Consider the following 19,822-nt stretch of genomic DNA (forward strand, 5'->3'; position numbering starts at 1 on the left):
AGCAATGCCATAATGAAAGATTGATGAAATACAGCGATTTGCTGATGAAAGTTTAATCTAAGGATATGTCAGCTAGCTCACCTCAGGCAGAAACATCTACTGGGAGGCTGTAATAATTCTCTCCATACATTGCACTGTTATCTTGACCTCTAGAGTTACTGTAAAAAAAAAAAAAAGAGAGAAAAAAAAACATACACAAAATAGTTGTGTGATAAGCAAAGGCTCCATCATTTTGTTGACCTAAGCTGTGTGGTGATTCTGTGTTGTGAAAAGGAGCATCCTTTGTTTCAAATTAATCCCTTAGTACAGTATGTTTGACCTTAGGAAAGACCAGAGTGCCTTCATAAAATCGTGAACAAAAGCAGGTTCCCACCAGAGAAGCTAAGCTGGAGGTTTTGTATGCATGGCTGTATGTGTAGACTCTGAGCTCCTGTGTTTGATACGCATGTATGGGCAGTGAAGGAAAATAAATATATTGTACCTGGCCATCCTTTTGGCAGAGTCTGTGTTTCTTAGGTGACATCTTGTGACTTTTTAAGAGTGAAAGCCATTGCATTTTGTTGCCTTTACCAAAAAGATCATGATACTTCGTTTATTTTTTCTTAAATATGAGAAAAATCCTGGCACTCGGTTAAATTGTGTGAGGGGTGGTATCACAGGTGTACCAGCATCATTTGTGGAGCTGCAGTCCTTTCTTAACAATTAGGCCATGGTGTGTTTTTTTCTGGGCATTAAAAGCATCGTGGAAACAATCAGCCTTCCTGAAGCTGTGCCAGGGTTGTTCTCTTCAGTTGTGAGCTGCAGGACTGTACATTAATCATGCTTTAGGTCAGGTTTTGTGTCCCCTTCTCAGCTGCTGGTGCATGCCCTTTGCTTTCTGAGCCACTCTAGTAAGGGAGGTAATGGCCCATCCATTTTGTACGAGTTTCTGTTAACACATCCCTTGAATCCTCCTCTATCTTCATTGCTCTTCCACCAATGCAAAGCCCAGATCAACTTTTAAAACTTCTTTCATGATTTTTTTTTTTTTTTTGGTATGGTTTGTGTGTTTCTGTGGAGGCAGAGAAGGGAGGGCAGTTGCTCTTGGCTCTTAAATGGGGGAGATTCTCTCACTGGGGCTTTATGGTCTCACGATCCCTGAACAGACAGTGCCAAAGTGTTGTGCTCCCTCCTCTGCCCTAATACCACCCGTTCGGGCAGGTGGTGATGGTGAGGATCTCTGCAGCTGTGTGGATGTCCATACTCCCATTCCTTTGGACTGCTCGTGGTTCATTGCTCCCTTAGATACCAGGACTAAAATGAGGCTGGCAATCAAAAAGGGGCAGAGGGGAGGACGATGCTGGAGAAAGTGGCATGATGCACACACTGGGAATGAGGCACAGTCAACCTCAGGATGGGAGGTGGGCAACAAAATGAATGAATGCCCCAAGTCAGATGGGAATAATCCTGTAAGGCTGGAGGAGAAGAAAGTCTCAGCAAACCGGGAACTACCTTTCTCTAGACAGCCAGATTTGGAGGTTTTCACTTGAACAGCATTGCTACAGCAGGTTAAGCATTTTATTTTTAATTGTGAGTGCATGTCAAGCTAAGAGGGATGAAGAAAGGCTTGAGCAAGAATTGTTTTGTTAGAGGAGAGGAGGGGGAGGGTGGGGAATCTGGAGGCTGTGCTGCAGGTAGGGTGGCTGTCTCGTGGAGTTATAACCCCTGTTTCCTGGCTGAGACTGTGTGTTTACATGAACTACCTGGCTTGAACCCCACTGCACATCTATCATATAGGCATCAGATTTGGGGAGGGATACCTGGCCTTAATTAGGTAATTAAAAGTTAAGTGTGTACAATAAAGATAAGTTTAGTGTGCCTGGGGTATCCTGGTGTATCTGTAATTTATCATTCCCCCTTTCAGAAAATATTCTGTGTACAAGCAGCACAACATCAGGCTTTGGTGATGTAGTGTGGCTTATAATTGCATTGTTCAGGGAGGTGTTGAAGGCCTTTTAGATTTGCCTTCCCTTTAAGGTGGTGATTGAAACCCTGAATGTGCTCTGAGGTCGAGCCTTTCTCCAATTCCATGCAAGCAGCTTATCGAGCTGTGCGAGATAACAAGTAATAAACTTTCTCTTCCGCATAAAGAGACATGGTCAAGAAAAGCTGAAAATAAAATAAATTAAAACCAGGATGGTGCATGCACCTGCTCTTCTGAGGAGATAACACCCTTCAAAGCACGTGTAATTCCAGCTGAACTCTTCAAACTCGGAGATGCCGTGAATCAATATTGCCTATTCCCCTCGGGCCTCATAACCTTGGAATGAGGACAAAGCATGCAGTTAGGAATCAGGTAATAGGGCACAGGTGAGGGATTACACGGGGGAAAAGGCTTGCTCTGGCTTTTCTCACCCATATACTTTGCTGGCTTTTGTAAGTAATCTCTTCTTTTCTCCTTTTCCCTAAGCCAATTGCACCTGAATATCCTTTTTGATATATTTTGATAGCATTTTCCTCTCACAAAACAATAGTTTAGATGATTTTCTGTACAAAACTTCAGTTCATGCCCATAAGGCCTGACATGACCATTTGCAGGTGCAGTGTGTTGTGAGGAGTAATGAAACACTGCAGCTGTGAAGGGAGAAATGTATTTTCAAAGAAATGTGGTTAAGTGGGTGCAAAAAGCTGTATGTGTGCATTCTTATTTTGGTTAACAAAAGTGGTGTGTTTTAGTTTCAGAGTTTTAGCCTAAAAGACAGTACGTTGAAGGTGAGTTGAAATAGGGCCATACTAACTTGAAATAAGCATCTCTAGTTTTCCTCTAATGTATGGTTTTGTATCAATAGTGGTTTACACCATGTTAGGGCAGCATCTCTAATATCCCTTCTGCCCAGTTCCACTAATGGGATGAAAAATGATTACATGTGACAACAGGGGATTTTGCTGTTTCTGACACGCCTTTCTCACAGTTAAGTCAAATTGTATATCTGAGCCTGGACTACAAATAGCCACAGTGATGCTGCTGGGTTATCTCAATTAGTAGAAAAGATGGCATAATGACTTAGTAAGGCTTAGTGTGTTTGTACAGATTTGTGCTAGAAAATCTCCGTGCACTCCCTGGGATTCCAGCTGTTAAAGGATTTAGGATACAACTAGGGTAATCTGTGTGATAGCCACTGAAGTTCTCAGGTCCCTTGATAATAGCTGGACTGCCTGTGAAAAGTACCTGTGGCACAGGAGAGCTACTGTCGGCTGTTGTAGGGTAGAAATTTGATGCTTCTGTTATTCTTTCCGCTGTATGTTAATCAAACAGGTGCTACATGCAGGCTGAGCTCCTCTATTTACCTGCTTTAACTTCATGGCAAAACACCGATGCAAGTGATGCAGAAGGCAGCTGCTTTCCTTCTGGGACAGCAAATGTCCCACTCCCAAGCTCTCTGCAAGCCCCCTTGTTTTCAACACCAACTAGAAGCTTGGCTCTTAAGTGCCAATTAAAGGTGATTTCAAATTAATTTATTTACTTTGCCTTGTCATGCACATGGGTGCACGTGCAATCAGTTGCGCATGCAGAGACCACTAAAAAATAGCATCCTCCCTCTGAAGCTGTTCAGTTACCAATAAGATGGGCATGTGAAAACCTGAGCAGAAAAGGCACAGAGAGCACAGGTCACCAAAGAAACAAGCAGTGTTTAAAGAAAAATCATGCTAAGAATACTTAAAAGCCCCATGCTGGCTGAAATGCCCGACACAGCTCCCTGTTACCTTGATTACAGCATGTCTCTGTGAGCAGTAACAGACGCTCTGTCATGCGGGAGCTTATTTGGAAAGGTCAACGTTTTGTAAGACATATTTACTTCGCTCATTGTTTTGTGTGGTAGGCAAAAACTTGACTTCCTACAAATGATTACTGGACTGGGCAAGTCATTTCTGGTAAAGTAATTCAGAGGAGAAAACTTCCTGGGCAGTAGAAAGGGTTTAATTTGGTTATCTCTGTGTTACACTACTTAATGAAATGTGGGGCATTCATGACTTGCTAATACAGCAAATTAAAAAGCAAAAGTGCAGCCAGAAAACGATCCATCTCTTGTTTTTCCTTCTCTTCAAGCAGTTCATGTGCTGTGCTGGAGAGTTATAGATGGGATGTTTCTATATGTGCCTTCTCCGTGTCAATATTTACATCCACCTACGTAAACACTTTGCATCAGTGTTATACTCTGATATCAAGGGCACTTGTGAGATGCCTGTGTATTTGTAAACCACTGAAGGTCTTCTGAAATTCAACATGTGCTAGAGTAAAATAAGCTCTCAGTGTTGTGCTGTCTCTGAGCTCTGTCACAAACTTGACTGAAGTGCACCGCTGTAGTCATTTGGAACATGCCTCTAAAACACAAGGGGATGAGCTTGCTCTCAGCTCCCCACTTCAATTATTTAAATGCTGTGTCTGCCTCGGGATCCCTTTCCCTGTTCGCTACTAGCTGATTAAGATTCAAATATTTATATGCAGGATGTCTTTATGGAAATCAGAGCGTGTACAGCCTTAACCATTACGTGTGCTTAGAAACCGTTTTCACTCCAGGCTCATAATTCTGAGAGCGATGTGTTGGCTTGGTTCCTGATGTTGGCTCCACAGGGGAAGGGCCTTTGTTTGGCTGTGGCATTCAGCACAATTCGCCCTCCGGCCATGGAGGTAGGTAGCCTGCTGAAGTCTCTTTGATATGTGCAAATTGATTAGCAGAAACTTAAACACTAATTTGAGTAAACTGAAAGATTTTTTTCAACAGATGCTGCAAGTGTCTTAAACGTTTAGTTTTTTTTTTACTGACTGACTTGGTTTTGTGTTTAGTGTTACGTGAACGTCTGTGGTTTTGCAGGAAGAAAATTGTGCTTGATGACACTGAAAATTTGATGACACTGAAAAATCTGTGCATTATATCTTTCATATCTCACATAAATGCTATTCGTCTTAATTCAACTTAATGCTGTAAAAATAAGTTAAATTTATAATTTGAATGATGCATTAAATACAGAACTCAATTGCCTCTAAAATTTATTGCTTGAAGTTCCCCTTTCTGCACTGTGACAAATTTCAAAGCTGGCTAGAAGTAGACTCTTGTGCCCTCTGGGTCTGACCAAATTCCCCTTTTAATTAATGGGAAGTCTTTCATTACCTTCAGCATGAGTTGGGTTAGTCCATAACTTACAGGTGTGGGGCTGGAAACCCTGGGCATTGCTGAGTACAATCGTGTAATACCTCGGGGAGCAGCAGGATAGTTCAGCTGTTATTTCCCAGCAGGGCTAGGGTGGTTCTTGTAATAGCCGAAAATAACTGGTGGAAAAGAAAGGAGCAAACGATTAATCTTAAAAAGAGTACAAAGGAGTTTGAGGTCTGCTAGGTCAGGAAGGATGGCTGGCATCAGTACCTGACCTGGTATCCTGCTGACCTTATGTTTAATGTGGATGAAGTCAGTGATTTTTTCTGTTTTAGCCAAGCACCTGTGATACTGAGCTTGCCTTTGTTCTGGGATGCCTGTTACTGACACATGGCCGTGTTTGGGGTGATGCTGTGTTTGTCAAGAAGATGCATAAAGAGGAATTGTAGATTACTTAAGGAATCATTTTTCAGTAGCTCCAAGTGGAAGGGTCCACGTGGGTCCTTGTAGCCTGTCCTCTGCGTTTGCAGACAGTCTCTTAATGGTGTAGGTCTTTGGGCAAGCCGATAGCAGGTCTAGTTCAGTTGGCTAAGGATATATTGAATTGCTTTTGCTTTGTAGTTGTGTATCATCAGTATTTGTTGATTGAGAAGTTTCATCTTCTGCCTGTTCCTTTTGGTGCAGTCTGAAGAGTCTAAATAAACCTTACGTGTATGTCTCCAAAATGTAGATACACATATGATACAAAAAAGTACCCAAACCCACAAGAACAGATGCACTAAGAAAGATTTTTTTTTGGCACCGTGTGTATTTAATTAGGAAAATTGCTTTTAATCTCTGCTATCGCTCAACTTCCAATAGCAGCATAATGAGATGAATTAGACAAAGCAAACTGAACGCTTGCTCGTGGCCTCTATTCATTTCTGAAGTACGTACATGGCTTCAGGGGGCTGAGTGTAAAAAAGCAAACAAAGCCCTTATGGGATATTGCCAACTGAGGCATTCAGAAATGGTAATCATTTTGTCACATTAGAGCCTTTAGGGGTAAAGGTAGGATTTCAAACTTCCCTCACCCATCCATGGATGCTGGAAGTTTGTTCTGCAGTGTGTATGGAGATTCTTAGATCCCTGTCTGAATCCAGGATTTAAACTTTATGAAAAGTTCCTTCACTTTCTCCCTGCTCTTTTTGAAAACAATATGAAGTTTCAGATAAATTAGAATATTTGGCAGTGCTGTGGCTTCTTGGTAATTTGTGATGAAACTAGATAGAGAGGATGTGCAAGAATGGGACTCCAGATCCACCGTGCTTTGGATTTGCAGTTGTGTGTTACAACACTCCCCAAATCCACATCTTTTGAAGATCTGCCAGTACCTCCAGGGTGGGTGCAGCGAGGATCTCGGCTGCTGGTGATGTTCACCTTTCTGTAGCCCAGCCACAGCTCTGCTGGCATTACAGGGCTGTGTGTTGGGATGTGTGGTGTTTTGCTCCGAGTTAAATCAGCTTCTGGCTGTGCAAGAGGAATATTTGATGAATCTGGGGAGGATGTGCTCCCATCCCCGTGCCTACAGCATAAGTAGGTTCATTTGCTCAGTTGCCCTGCTGTTCTCTGCCAGTTTAACCGGGGAGTTGGGCTCAGGACCACTGCCAAGTGCATGGAGACCTGCCCAGATTCTTCCCTGTTAAATATCCATTCCCTCACTGTTAGCTTGGCTGAACCTTATCTCCAGTGAGGAACAGAGCAGCCTGGGGATATATAACCCAACTGGAGACCCAGGAGAGGGGGCACGTGATAGCTGGGAGAGGCTGGAACGACATGTGTTGAGTTCACATACCAGGCATGCCCCAAAACATCCCTGCTGCCTTGAAATCAGCACATCTATCAGTGTAGGTGTTGAACTTGTTGGGTGCTGAGAGCTCTCCTGGGAAGTGTTCACCTTGTCAGGGTTTGGCAGTGGGGAACACGTTGGCCCATTTTGTGCTGCAAGCTCAATTTTTCTCCTGCCTGTAGGTGAAGTGCACCACTGACAGCCCTCCCGTTTCCTGATGAGGGATTTGGGTGCAAGCTCCCACCTCTGGCTGGCAGTGGGGAATTGGATTTGGTGCAGTTTGTGCTAGAAGTGTTTGTGATAGCTCCCTAGATATAGCCTGTATACAGAATTTTAAATGCATGTCCAAGGTTAGCCACTGCACTATTTTGGGTTGGGATGAGGACTGGCAAAGTTAAGTTTTGCCAGAGCTGTGAGTATGAATTATGGCTGTGGTTCCTGAGCAAGCTGTGTGTGCACAAAATGGAAGATGCTGGGCCCAAATTGCTTTCTCATTTTTGGGAATTGCCTGTTGGCCAAGCCCTGGGAGATTTTCCTCTTGCTGACGGCAGAGGTAAACCCATTGCTGCTTTTCTGTAACTAGAAGGCACAAACTTAGAGCAGAGAGCATGGGGTAGGGGAAGGGAAGCTGAAAGGCTGACAGCAGGGCTCAGTAGTGGAGCCAGCATGCTCCTACCCAGCCATATCTTTACTGAAAGGTGCACAGACCACAAGCATCGTGTACCAAAATAACAAAACCAACAAGGGATTAGAATTCGGTCCCAGTTCATTTACTGGATAGCCAGCTAGAAAGTTGAAACCTGGGATGTGGTGTTCATTAGGCTAATTTTTACACATTTTCAAAGTTCAGGGAACAGTGGCTCTCTCCCACAAACTGTTTCAGCATATTAAAACAGCAAAGTTTGGCTTCTGTCCTTAGGAGCCTTTCAAGTCAGTGTCTAACGTTGTTCTCACAAGCGCTGTCGTTTGGCCAGCTGGAAAACCACCACAGCCTGTAAGTGCTGTAGTTGCTGAGAGTGAAGGAGGGGAACAGCAGCAGAGAGAGAGGGTAGTTCTCATCACTGTCAGGTTAATTGTCATCATTTTCAAGCTTAAACGAGCTATGCTGAAAGAGTCAACATTATTATATGGTCTTGAATTCTTGCTAGTGCTGGGCATCCAGCACGTCCAAGAAAGAAAGCGCTGGATCTGTTTCTTCGTAGGCAGCATTGACAGCTTTGTTTATTAAATTCCAACCTGTTATTCCCATGGAAATCAACAGAAAGCTTTCGGGATGGCACAGGTTGCATAATTCAGCCTGCCAAACCTTGTTGATGGCACACAGGAAGGAAGGAAGGAACCTCTGTAGACTCTCAGGGTAATTTTAGGCTGTGAAGAAACATCCTGCTCCAGAAAGAGCCGGGTGGCTGGAAGAAGCACCTGCCAGCAAGCCGTCCTTGGATGCTTTTCACCCTCCTGTCTGCGGGGGGGAACACCCGTGGTGTTCCTTGCCCTGCTGGCACTCGTGTTCAGCCATTCGTCCCCCCGGCACCCAGAGGCACCCACTTTTCTCTCTGAGGTTTCCCAAAAGAGAATAAAAACCGGAGCTGCAGGAGGCTGGTTTTGCTGTCACCTTTAGAGCAAAGCAGCCCCTCTAAATTAGATTTCCTGTTGCCACGTGTGGCAGTTCGGGAAATCAAATTATTTGGCGTGTTTGTTTTTACGGCTCAGGGATCAATCTGACTCCGAGCATGAGCAGGGGTAATTCCACTGGAGTAAACACGGCTGTATTTGTGCCCGACCCCTCGGGTTTGGCAGTGCATCTCGGCAGCCTGTTCAAGAGGATTTCCCCATCGCAGCCGGTTGCAGTCACGTTGTGAACGCACTGCACGGGGTCGGGGAAACTGCGGGGGAAAGAGTCCCTGCGCACCTCGGCATCCCCCAGAAGATCTCTGCTGTCAGAGCGCATCGCCTGGCAAGTTCACGGGCTGGCAACGTGGCGCAGGGGGAGGAGAGGGGCTTCTCCAGCCACTCGGAGCCCATGGTAAAGCCAACGGGAAGGCAGGAGAAGAGCAGAGCCCTTTGGGGGAAACGCTGCTGGCTCGCAGCTGGAGCAGGCGAACAGAAGCGTGCCCAGTCTGTCGGGAGAGGGGGAGCCTGTGTGGTGTGTGATGCTGGCTGCAAAATGAATGAGCTGCTGTGCTCGGGGGTGACGGGCCCCCGCTGATGGAGAGCCTGTGCGTGGCGTGCATCGTCTGGTGCCGGGACGCGCGCTGCGGGCAGAGCGTTGCGTTGGGTGTTGGCGTGCCACCTGCCCGGAGTTACGCTCCTGCTCGCTGCAAGAACAAGGTAAGAAACTTAAAAAAGTGGCAGGAAAAATCCTCCTGCCCCATCCCTATCCCCACCCCCTCACGGACAACAGTCTCATGTTGGTAGGAGCCTTTGTCTCTAGCTGTATTTTCAAAGCTTTGGTCCATTAGCCTAAAGCCTCTGTGTGGATGCCTGCGAGGCAAATTGCAGCTCCTGGTGTGACAAAGGCAAGTCAGATCTCTTTTCTCCAAGAGCTGCCGCTTAACAGCCTTTGGGAGAGCACTGTAGCAGAAATGCTGGGCTGTGTGGAAAGCGGTGAGTGTTTGATGCTGCTCTCCCTTCAGATGCGCTCGTTTGAGCAGTAAGTAATGGACCTTGATGTTTAAGGGGCTTGGGGGGTCTGTATTCAGTTCAAAATTAATTGTTCCTGAGCCAGCTGCAGTTACTGGATGCGTATTGACCAGCTGGAGTCTGTAGCGGATAATCATGATTTGTTTTCACTGCTAATGTTGCATTAATGGGCAAATAGGTGCTGTAGTTGTGAATAGCAAGAACCTCATGTACTGAAAAAGAAGAAACCTCTCTGTTTTAACTCAAACATTCAGTGCGTACATAATGATTTTTGTGTCATTCCCAGCTAACTTCTAGCCAGCTAGTCTGGGCTTTCTTCCTTCAGCCCATAATTGTCAGTGGGCATCATTCAGTCTGTGGCAGTCCAAAAGAATTAAACATTTTTCAGGCAGAAGTGTCACGCTGTGTGTAGGGATACGTGCATGTAAAAATATGGGTAGTTGAAGTGAAATGGTTAATGGCTCTTTTGACAGAAGAGGAAACTTCGTGATTTAAATGTAATGTATTGCCTTGAGGTCTCTGGGCTTGCTTAATCCTATCTGTATTCGTAAAGAATTTGCAGCAGGAGAAATTTCATTGATTTGTTAATTGATATATAGCTTTGAATCCTCGTTACGTTGTGTGCAAAAGGGAGGGAAGAGAGACAAGCACATTAATCTTTTTCTTTAAACTCAGCAGCTTCACTCTTAAATTAGGTCTCTCACACCTTACAGAGCTTCGCTGCTCTCCCTGTTCTGGGCAGAAGGTTTTGCTTCCTTAAAGGATACTGAACACAGTGGAGTCTTGATATTTACTAGTGAAATATATGAACTGTTTAATCTCTTAAAACCATGGCTTTAATTACGGTTGTGTAGCTGTTGCCTCACAGTTAATGTAAATATAACAACTTGTGAGTGAGGAGAAGGATGTTATTTAGCCCTGGAGCATTTCTCGGTAAAAAATGGCTTGTTTATTTTCATGAGGATTTAGAAAAAAGAGAAAGATAGTGTGGCTTTATTATGTAATGCAAGTTAGATTTGTTAAAGTACAGATTAGTTTTCCCTTTTACAAGAGTGGATGTTATTTTAAACACTCAGCTGAAATACAGATGAGGATCAAACAAACGGTGTGAGTTAGTATTTTGGGTGAGGAAGCGGTGTGTCTGTTGGATGCCTCTGCACTGGGACAGTCTGTTGGGTGTCCTGTGCAGCAGGCTGTTCTGGTTTGCCGTGCAGACTTTCCTGTGTTTCATGACGTGAAAAGTCTGTGTTACTGTGGACACCACTCTGATCTAATTGATACAAGCGCTAATATTGATTCAACTGCTCTCTAGGCCTTTAATTAGCCATCGAGTGCAGGTTTTGCTCCAGTGGAGTTTGAGATAGGTTGAAATGCCCTCATTCTCTGGGTGAAGTTAATCCAGGTCAAAAACTTAAATTAGGGAATATCAATCCAGTAATAAGTGCTCAGGTTCATGTCCTTGTTTTAGAAAGTAAGTGGCGTGTCCCTGCATTTGGTTTGGTGCCTGCCAAAAAAAAAACATACCCATTTTTCTTACAGTATTTTGATTTAATATTAAATTCTTCTCTACGTGTTTTAACAAGTTTCCAAACTGTTGTTCTGGAATATCTTTTTGGCTGAATTCAGTAATTCTATAAAAAATTAAAACAGAGAATCACTGGGAACAGTGGCCTGCTGTTCAAAGTTCTTTTCATGCTGCCAGGTTCCTAACAAGCCAAGCATGACGTTTCCCAAGGAGAGGGAAAGCAGTGGTCTGCAGCGGGTAAGGAAAGCCCCCCGATGTAGGCTTACATCAGGTGAGTGAGTGCCCGGGGTGGCCGTGAGCTGCAGGGGTCTGTAAGGGCAGCAGCTCTTTCATCTCAGGGCGTCAGTCGCTGTGCACAGGTGAGGGAAGCCCTGAAGATGTGGTGAAGTAACCTGGGGTTGCTCCGTGCTTATTTTTGGTCTGGGCTTGAGGAGTAACAAGGACCCGTCTTGCCTGTCAGATGCCAGTGTGATGTCTAGCACCCAAACCATCAGTGGGGCTTTAGATTCAGAGCCTCTGGTCTTAAGAGCAGAGTTCAACCATTACAAAACCTGGGTTCATTTGACGTGGCAATCTGCCTCGTATTTTCTTTTTCTTTTAAAAATAGAACCCGACTAGGTTATTGCAGTCTTCATAATATATGATTAGCAGCAGAAGGCTAGATCAAGCCATCAATTTTTAAGCAGAAACCTTCTTTGCTACCAGTAGTGAATTGCTTAAAAATTGATGGCACAATCTGGCCCACGGTGAACAGGGACTTTCTGCTGTAGGGTTGGGCTGTGCTTCGGCTCAGTCTCCATGCTGGTGGTGAGAGGGGCCCAGAAACACAAGGCCACAGCTTGTTGGAATAGTCTGATACTTTTTGGAAGACAAAAAAACCTAAGGATAATTTACAAAAAAAAAAAAGGTTAAGGAGCTACTGAACCCTTCGAATACTGTAAGCTTTTACATTTTACATTCAGCGAAAACAAATATATTTTTCTAATGGCATATATAGGTGGAAGAACATAATCACCCTCTAAGCAACAGAGGGACTTCAGCTGCATGGAAATGAAGGTCATTTATTTGATCATGTTATGATATTGAGGTGTAAGTACATTTTACGTAAACATTTTGCTGCATAAAGTGCTCCTACACTTTGTAATTACAAATTAGAAAACCAGAGCAGGGCCTCGTCTGTGCCTCAGAGGGTGCGCCTGGACGGGGACTTACAGCTGTAAATACTGTGCCACGCATCAGTGTTTTTAACCAAGTAAAATGTGCCTGGAAATAAAATCTTCCAGTAATTGAAAGCAAAGAAAATTCAGTTGGTCATTATCTCTGAGAGGTGGCCAGAGCAGATTGTGCCTTGTGTAGTCCCACGTGGAGATGTCTGAGGGCTGTGGAGGTTGGAGGGCAGACCCCTGCACTTGTGCGTGGTGTAGGCGACACGTGGCAGCCTGGTTTCCTTCTGATCTGCTCAAACAAGGTAACTGGGGGAGCTGCAGTCAGCCAGACTCTGGGGGAAGCTACGGGAATGAAGATGTGTCAAGTGCTAACCTCTTTGCCCTGTTAGCTGAGTGTGTCAGACACCCAGGTGGCCAGGCTGTGTTTAAATTCACCTGCTGGGCACAGGGAGGGAGGCTCCTTATTCTCTCCCGTGCAGTGCAGTGACCACCAAAGCATTACTCGAGCAGAGCAGCGTTACCTTGCTTCTTTAGTAACTTGCCAGAGATGCCAACAAGAGCAAAACCTGCTAAGTTTCTCGCTGTGGTTTATTTTCCATTGCACAGTGGCTCTGCTTAGTTGAAGTAGGAGACTCCACAGAGGCTGCGGGTTGCTGCATTTCTGCTCTCCTGGGACAGGGGTGAGGACAAGGACGCATTGTGCTGAAGCTCTGCGAAAGGAGAGAGGATGAAGGGGGGTGATCGGGGGAAGTAGGCGACCCTGGCATAACTGCAATGTGCTTGGAAGTCAGAAAACAACCCAGAATAAATGGGCCTGGCAGAGATCATCACCTCCTTCCCGGGGAGGAAGCATCCCCTGGGGGCTGTCCCTGGCAGGGATGCTCCTTGCTCACATCCCCGCAGGCTGGGAGGTAACAGGCTGTTTTCCACACAGGACTTGGCCTTTTCCCCTCAGAAATGAATCTCAAATGCTGCATAGCAGCCCTGGCAGTATTTTCTAGGTATCATCTTCCCAATATAGGCAGGCTCTGGCTTGACCCCTTTTAACTCAGTCAGCTTGGAAAAGAATATATAGAGCGCTGCACTGAGGAACTTGCACAGCTGCTCTCATGGCATTTCTGGCACTTAGAGCCATCAATAAAATCTGCCAGGAAACGGAAAACTTTCCATGGCTGCTTTCTATCCTTGGGGTGCATTTCTTTCTTTTTTTTTTTCCTTTTTTTTTTTTTTTTTTAAAGGTAAATGATTCAACTGTATTTGAGCTACTGGAATATGAAAGGAACACAGGCAAGTAGTCTTCTGTATGAAATTAATTCATTAATTACAAGGCACTCTATGAAGAGCTACTGGATTAATTTGGAAGCTGTAATTAACTGATTAGAAGCAGGATGCAGCCCTGCTGGATGTGTGAGAATCCCGCAGCCGGAGAATCCCGTTTGCTGCCTGGGGAAGTCCGGCAGCCTGACTGCTTGTGTTTTTCTCACCTTCCTGAATTTCCTTCTCTGGTTTTGTTTTGGTTTGGTTTTTTGTTGTTTTGTTTGTCTGCATTTGCAGCTGCAGTGTGCTTGTTCTGTACAAGTGCATATTGCACAGTGATGGGAAAATTAATAGATTTCCCTTCAAGAGTCTGCACCAGCAGGTCATGGCTTGTGTTTAACCATACTACATTCAAAACCTGCTAGATCCAAGGCATTTCTTCTTCTAGTTCTGTTTTCATTCCCTAGTACTTTGTGTCTAAATTGCTGGAATATTTTTCCAATATAAAGCTTTGTTGGGAGAGGTAATCACTCCATGTCCATTTCATATAAAGCCAGTGATTAACATGTGGAGAAGATGATCCCTGTTCTGCTGCGCATACTACTTGGAAACACTGACTCTATTCTCCTGAAAAATACAAATCATGCTATTTTTTTATTCATATTTTCAAGTTGACATTGAGATAAAGAATCAGGGCTGTCTGTGCTCAAAAAACTTTCAGTATTCACAGTACAGAGATCTACTTTTAACCTCTTAGTCTATTGCATGCTGGCAGCCTGGTGAAATCCTTTCCAGCCCAGCTGAAAGCCCGTGGAGCTGGAGCGAAGGTGTGAGTGGGGTTTTGGTTGAGGACATCTCCACGGGTCACCACTGGATGTCAAAAAGGGGGAACTCCCAAGTTCACCACCTGGAAAGAAGCAGAGCAGAGGGGCCCATATTATTTCTTCTTTACAACCAGACTACGGCCCATGCTTCCACCGTACCATTTCTGGGAATGTCTGCTACGTTCATAAATATGGATCTTGTGTCCAGCTTGGCTGCTTTCACTAGCCACGCTGTGGAGTGTTTTGGACAATGGAAGGCACACCACTACTCTGCTTATGCTGAAATCAGTAATACTAAGATGAAGGAGTCTATAAATAGAAAAAAAAATCCATTACAGGATCAAAAAGTAACCATAACAATTATTTAAATGCCTGAATCAAGCCTTTATAGAGCAATTTGTCATCAGCTCCTCTCAGGAGCAGCCTCTGTACTCTTTTGACAAGGAAAATAGGTCAGGGCTGCATTGTGTTCTAACAGCAACTGTACGCCAGCAGCTCAAGGAGTGGCTGCCTTTCTTTGTACTGGCACCTTGGCCCTCTGCACAAAACAGAATGAGGGAGTCCAGGAGAAAAATGAAGCCTGGTTTTGTTCTTAAATAGAGAGATCAGAAACCACGTCCTGCACATGAAGAAATAAAATATTAAGGAATGAGAAGAAACTGATCTGGGGAGAGAGTTAACGTACTAGGATTTGTGGATGTTGCTGTGCTGTCCTGGTAAAACTGGGGGATATTCATGATCTAAGCAATAAGTCAGAATCCTTTTGTCAAGGATGTTACTTCTGTCAGGTACCTGTGTTTGCCGTTGTGATGACAGAAGTGAGTAAAATAATGGAAATAGACTTATGTGAGGGAGGGTAAGAATTGTAACATGTAGAGTTTCAACAGTTCTTAAGGTAGAGCATTAGGAACTGCACCAGACAAGCTTTTTTGTTTTTTAACAAATTTTGTTCTGGGGTATCTAAGGAGATTGAGCGTATTTGTTTTTCTCAAGCAATCTGGGTACTACATTGGTAAAATGGATTTGTTCTTTAGGCAAAAACAACAAGGATAAACTGTGCTTCAGTACTCAGATGTACTGAATGCTTCATTTATGATATAAAACATCAACTTTAAAGGACACGAATGCGTGTGCTTTGTTTCTAAGGCATGAATATGAAATCTTAGTAGAACTTCATGCTTTATAGTTTGAGATTTGCCAGGTGCAGAAGATGGGATCTGTAGAGGTCCTTTTTGCATAGGTATTGCCACTGGCTCGTCTCAAGTCCTTGCTGAAGCAGACTTCTGTGTGCTTGTTGTAAGCCTGAAGCTTTATATTCCAGGCTATGACATTTAAAGGGTGTTTCTTGTCTTTTTAAAATGTGGCTTTAAAATCAAATCCAACAGTTCCTTTAAACATTATATAAGTGCCACAGCTAGCTTTGCAGAAGGCTCGTGGAGTTGTATCCTGCAATTAAACCTCCAGCTCTGGACATATGCACCCATGTGTGCTCACACTCCTATGTTGGATGGGCGCATTCGTTAACCATATGCACATTTACTTAAAACCTGGCTTAGAAAGCCTCTGTTTATTCCAGATCTACTCACTAAGCCATTTCTAAGCAACAGATACCCGTGTAAGCTTCACAAGCTTGCTAAAGTGAGATGTCTAATGGGAATTGGATCCCTTCCCTTCAGCGTGTTCTGTCTCTAATCCTACCCTTAAGTACACGGGGTGACTTTTCCACTCCACTACTCATTTCTCAGAGGCAGAACTAACCAGGGGGATGTAGAGTCCCACAGTTTTTGTGCTGTGCGTGAATCTTGCTCAGATGAGTCCTTAAAAGACCTGAGGTCTGTGGTGCATGGGCGTGGAGGGCAGGACTGCATAGCCCACGGAGACTTGTTTGCGAGGACCTGTTGGAAAGCTGGATCCACGGTTGTGCTTTGCAGAATGTGGCTCCTCAGCCTGGCTCTCCCTGGCGTCTGGAGGAGCAGAAAGCAGCTCCCACCTCCACAGGTTAAGGTTGTTATCTGTGTAGTGGCACTGTGCATTGCAGGAAGCTCTGTCCTGTTCTCAGGGAGAGGTGGGGAGAAGCAGGCAGCAACCCACCTAGCTTCCAGGTGCACGTAGTGCTTTGTGGAAATGTCAGGTGAAACCAGCTGCTTTCTGCACGTGGCACCCCTAGAAGGACACGCTCCTGGCCCTGTCCTGCCCATCTTTAGGAAGGGGTATACAAAGAGTTAGTGTCCGCACAGTCCTGAGTGCCTCAAGAATGAAGGCATGTGGGGATTTTGTGCTCCTGCCGTCAGCTCAGTGCCTGTGCGAGGCGGTTCCCCAGGCTGTGACTTCTGCAGCGTGTGCCTTCTGGGGCAGCCCGAGTGACCTCAGAGCAGGAGCTTGTGGAAAAGGCACTCAACGTGCTCATGCAGATCTGTATGCTCCTGCAGTTTAGACAACTGTAAGGTTTTCACAGCCTGAACAATTGTTTGTTTTGTCAGTGTCTGCTCTAAGTAGAGTTATTTTAGAAGAAGGAGGGTTTGTGCACTTTGTCAGTCCATTTTTGCTTACCGCGTACTACTTCCCCTGTTTGTGTGTGGTATTTTAAGCTTCATTACCTCCCCGTGTTGATATGTCTGTGCTGCCTCTCTAAATTCAGCTGATGCCTGTTGGCTTCGTTGCATGTTTCCAAAAATACGAACTTCAGAGCAACAGGATTCGACCAAAATAAGCGCTGGAAGGAAATAGTTGCAGGACACTTGGATACGCTGTGCTACAAACAAGTAGTGAATACAAAATGTGCAGCACTTTACAGCCGCCCTGTCTCATCGTATGCTGGAGATCTGTCTGTGTGAGTGCTTTCTAACTTGCTCTTTCTCTTTCTTCATGCTTTCCTGGATTCAGAGAGAGGTAAATGATTTTCATTTTCCCATTTTTCTCTGTTTATCCTCCTGGCATGCACCAAACAGTGCTTGTATCAGTTTGCTTGTGAACACTGTCCTATAGGAGCTAAAATTCAGCGAGGTGAATTCACATGTCTGTCACCTTCTCAGCTTGCTATTAACTGCACTGCCGAGTTGAACTGACTGTTTCTTTCTTTTCCAGGACCCAGACCTTCAAGTTTTAGCACAGTTTAAAGCCATGCAATACAGCGGGTTGTGATGTTGGCTTCTGGTGTAGATATTGCTGTTCTCTGTAATCTGAAATGCAGAAAAGTTACATTAAAATACCATCTTTCATTTTTAAAAAGTGTGATGTTAAGAGCAGGGGGCTAGAGGAGCTAATTATAGTGGCAGCTGGAAACGTTGATCCCTTATTTCCCATTTTTTGCATTCGTTTTGGTTGCAGCTGGGCTGCTCGCTCGTCCTTTGAGCGGGACGAAAAGTTCTCACCGGTGCGTTGGGTTTGTTCGGCCGTACAAAGGGACCGTTTGGGACCCCGGACAATGCTGCCTGTGTGTGGGAGCACACACAGCGAGGCATTGTAGTCCCGTGCTTTGCAGCACAAGGGCTGCAGCCACGCCAAAGTCTCCTGCTGCTGGAATCGTATCCCACGGATGAGATGTGGGTTTTGTTTGCCCTTCTAAATTGCAAAGACTTGATGCCGGGACCGGGTGGAGGAAAAGTGGTTTAGAGATGCAAGCGGTTGCTCAGGTTTGCTTTGTGGAATATAATGAGGACGCTTTCCAGGCTTGGCTGGTTTTTAATCAGTTCTTTAGGCAGCGTTGGCCTAGGGAAATGTTTGAACTTTCCTGATGATGGCTTTGCAATCTAATGCAGGCTTCATGCGTGCGGGAAGCAAGCATCCTCCCAGACAAACGCGGGCAGAAGTGTGCTGCAAGCAGATTCGTGGGTAGTGTCTGTGCATGACTGCGGTGTTCTCTGTCTGCATAACAAAGAGCAAGGGGAACCAGGGAGCATCACTTATAAAACGATTCTCAGCGGAGACATTAGCTGCTCTGGTGGAGTCTGCCGTCTTCGCTTAAACGCGCAGCGCTGCTTTGAGCATCTCAACTTGATGTATTTCTTTATTAAATCGTTAAATATTCCCTGTAAACAGAGGCCTACATCTTCCAATTAGATCTGGAAGACGGAAGCATTGTCAGAAATGTCTAAGTACTAATTTGTTAAAATCAAATTTACGGGATCGATTGCACAAAGGCTGTTCGGTGGTTCATAGGCATAACAACACGTTCATCTATTTTAAGGAAATACAGCATCCATGAAATATGATAGACCGGCCGTCCCGAGGAGTTAAACCAACAGTTTGTGTTGCTACAAAAGAGAAGCAGCAGCTGCAGCGGGCCTGACAAGTTTCCTCATTTGTGTGCTTTCCCTGAGCCACGCTGCGCGGGGTCGGAAGGCAGCCCCCTGCCCATGCATATTTCATAAACGCTGTGAAGCAATTAAAAAAAATCACCTTGAAAAATAAAATACAATGTCAGCGGTCATTGTCTCCACCGGTTTTCATAGGATCTACCCCTGAAGTTCTGTCTTCATTTACATTTGTTTTAAAAAACGGGATGCCCGAACTGCTGCTTGCCAGCCTACCCTGTCTATCCAGCAGTTGGAGAGCAGCAGTGAGCCCTACCTGCCCCCCGAGCCCAATGTGGAACAGTGGTGGCCACATGCTGTGCTGGAGGTGCATGGGCACCCCGGGGCTTGCCCTCACCAGCACACTGCCAGCGCTACGAGATGGAGTCTCCAGGACAGCCTTGGTGGTGACCACAGCTGATAGGCAATCCTCCTCGCCTTGCCCGTGAAGGCAGTGCTTCAGCTGTTTGATTTTGAGGTGAGGTTAGGAAGGAAAACCAGCATGGAACAGGAATCGTAGCTGTACGAGGTGTGTTGCTGCTCCTGTGTTGGCACAGCTGAGGGATCTGGAGAGCTCATATATAACGTCACACCTTGGCACGGCTCTGTTTATGTAAATCTCTGGTCCTCTGCAGCCCTTGGTAGTAAAAAGAGAAGGGTTTGTAACATCTCAGAGCCATCCTCTGGCTGGGGAGGCAGTGGCAGCAAGTCTGAGGGGAGCCCTGTCCGAGAGGAGGTGGCAGCCAGCCTGGAGATGTGGGAACACATCTAGGGGAACAGCTTCTGCAGCTTTGTGCGGTTCAATGTGCCAGAAAGAAAACGGAGTGAAAGTCGTGCAAATGCTTCCAGGCTTGGAAGCGCTGGGCTCCAGAGGGCCGAGCTGGGTATCAGACGTGTATCAGCTCCACGAGGGTTTTAACAAACTGACTTGGAAGGGCGCAGAACAGTGGCAACGATAAGACATCAAAGAGCAACCGGCAGGCTGTGTGTTTTAGGGCTGCCAGATGAAAGCCTCTGAGTATCGCACAAAGTAGCCACGGCTCCTCCTCGAGAGCTGGCGAGTGACGTTATCAAGGAACGAAGCGAACTCAGCCTTCCAGCAGGGGATAATTTGCACTGCACATTTTATGCATGAATTAGAAAAACAAGCTACACTCT

General features: G+C 45.3%; 1 protein-coding gene across 37 annotated transcripts in view; it reads left to right on the plus strand.

Moving 5' to 3' along the window:
• Positions 1 to 19,822, plus strand: part of APBB2 (amyloid beta precursor protein binding family B member 2) — a 159,324-nt gene that overhangs the window by 124,633 nt on the left and 14,869 nt on the right. Inside the window, exon 1 of one of the 37 annotated variants that reach the window (XM_021269430.4) lies at positions 9,266 to 9,288. The exons of 34 other annotated variants lie outside the window; for them this stretch is intronic. The gene's annotated coding sequence lies outside the window, so the exon portion shown is untranslated. Of the gene's footprint in view, positions 1 to 9,265; positions 9,289 to 17,052; positions 17,262 to 19,822 lie in introns of those variants that run through there. 2 more of the 37 variants (XM_038177983.2, XM_072037690.1) reach the window with 2 other exon arrangements.

Source organism: Anas platyrhynchos, chromosome 4 (assembly GCF_047663525.1).
Source record: "Anas platyrhynchos isolate ZD024472 breed Pekin duck chromosome 4, IASCAAS_PekinDuck_T2T, whole genome shotgun sequence".
NCBI classification, from domain to species: Eukaryota; Metazoa; Chordata; class Aves; order Anseriformes; family Anatidae; genus Anas; species Anas platyrhynchos.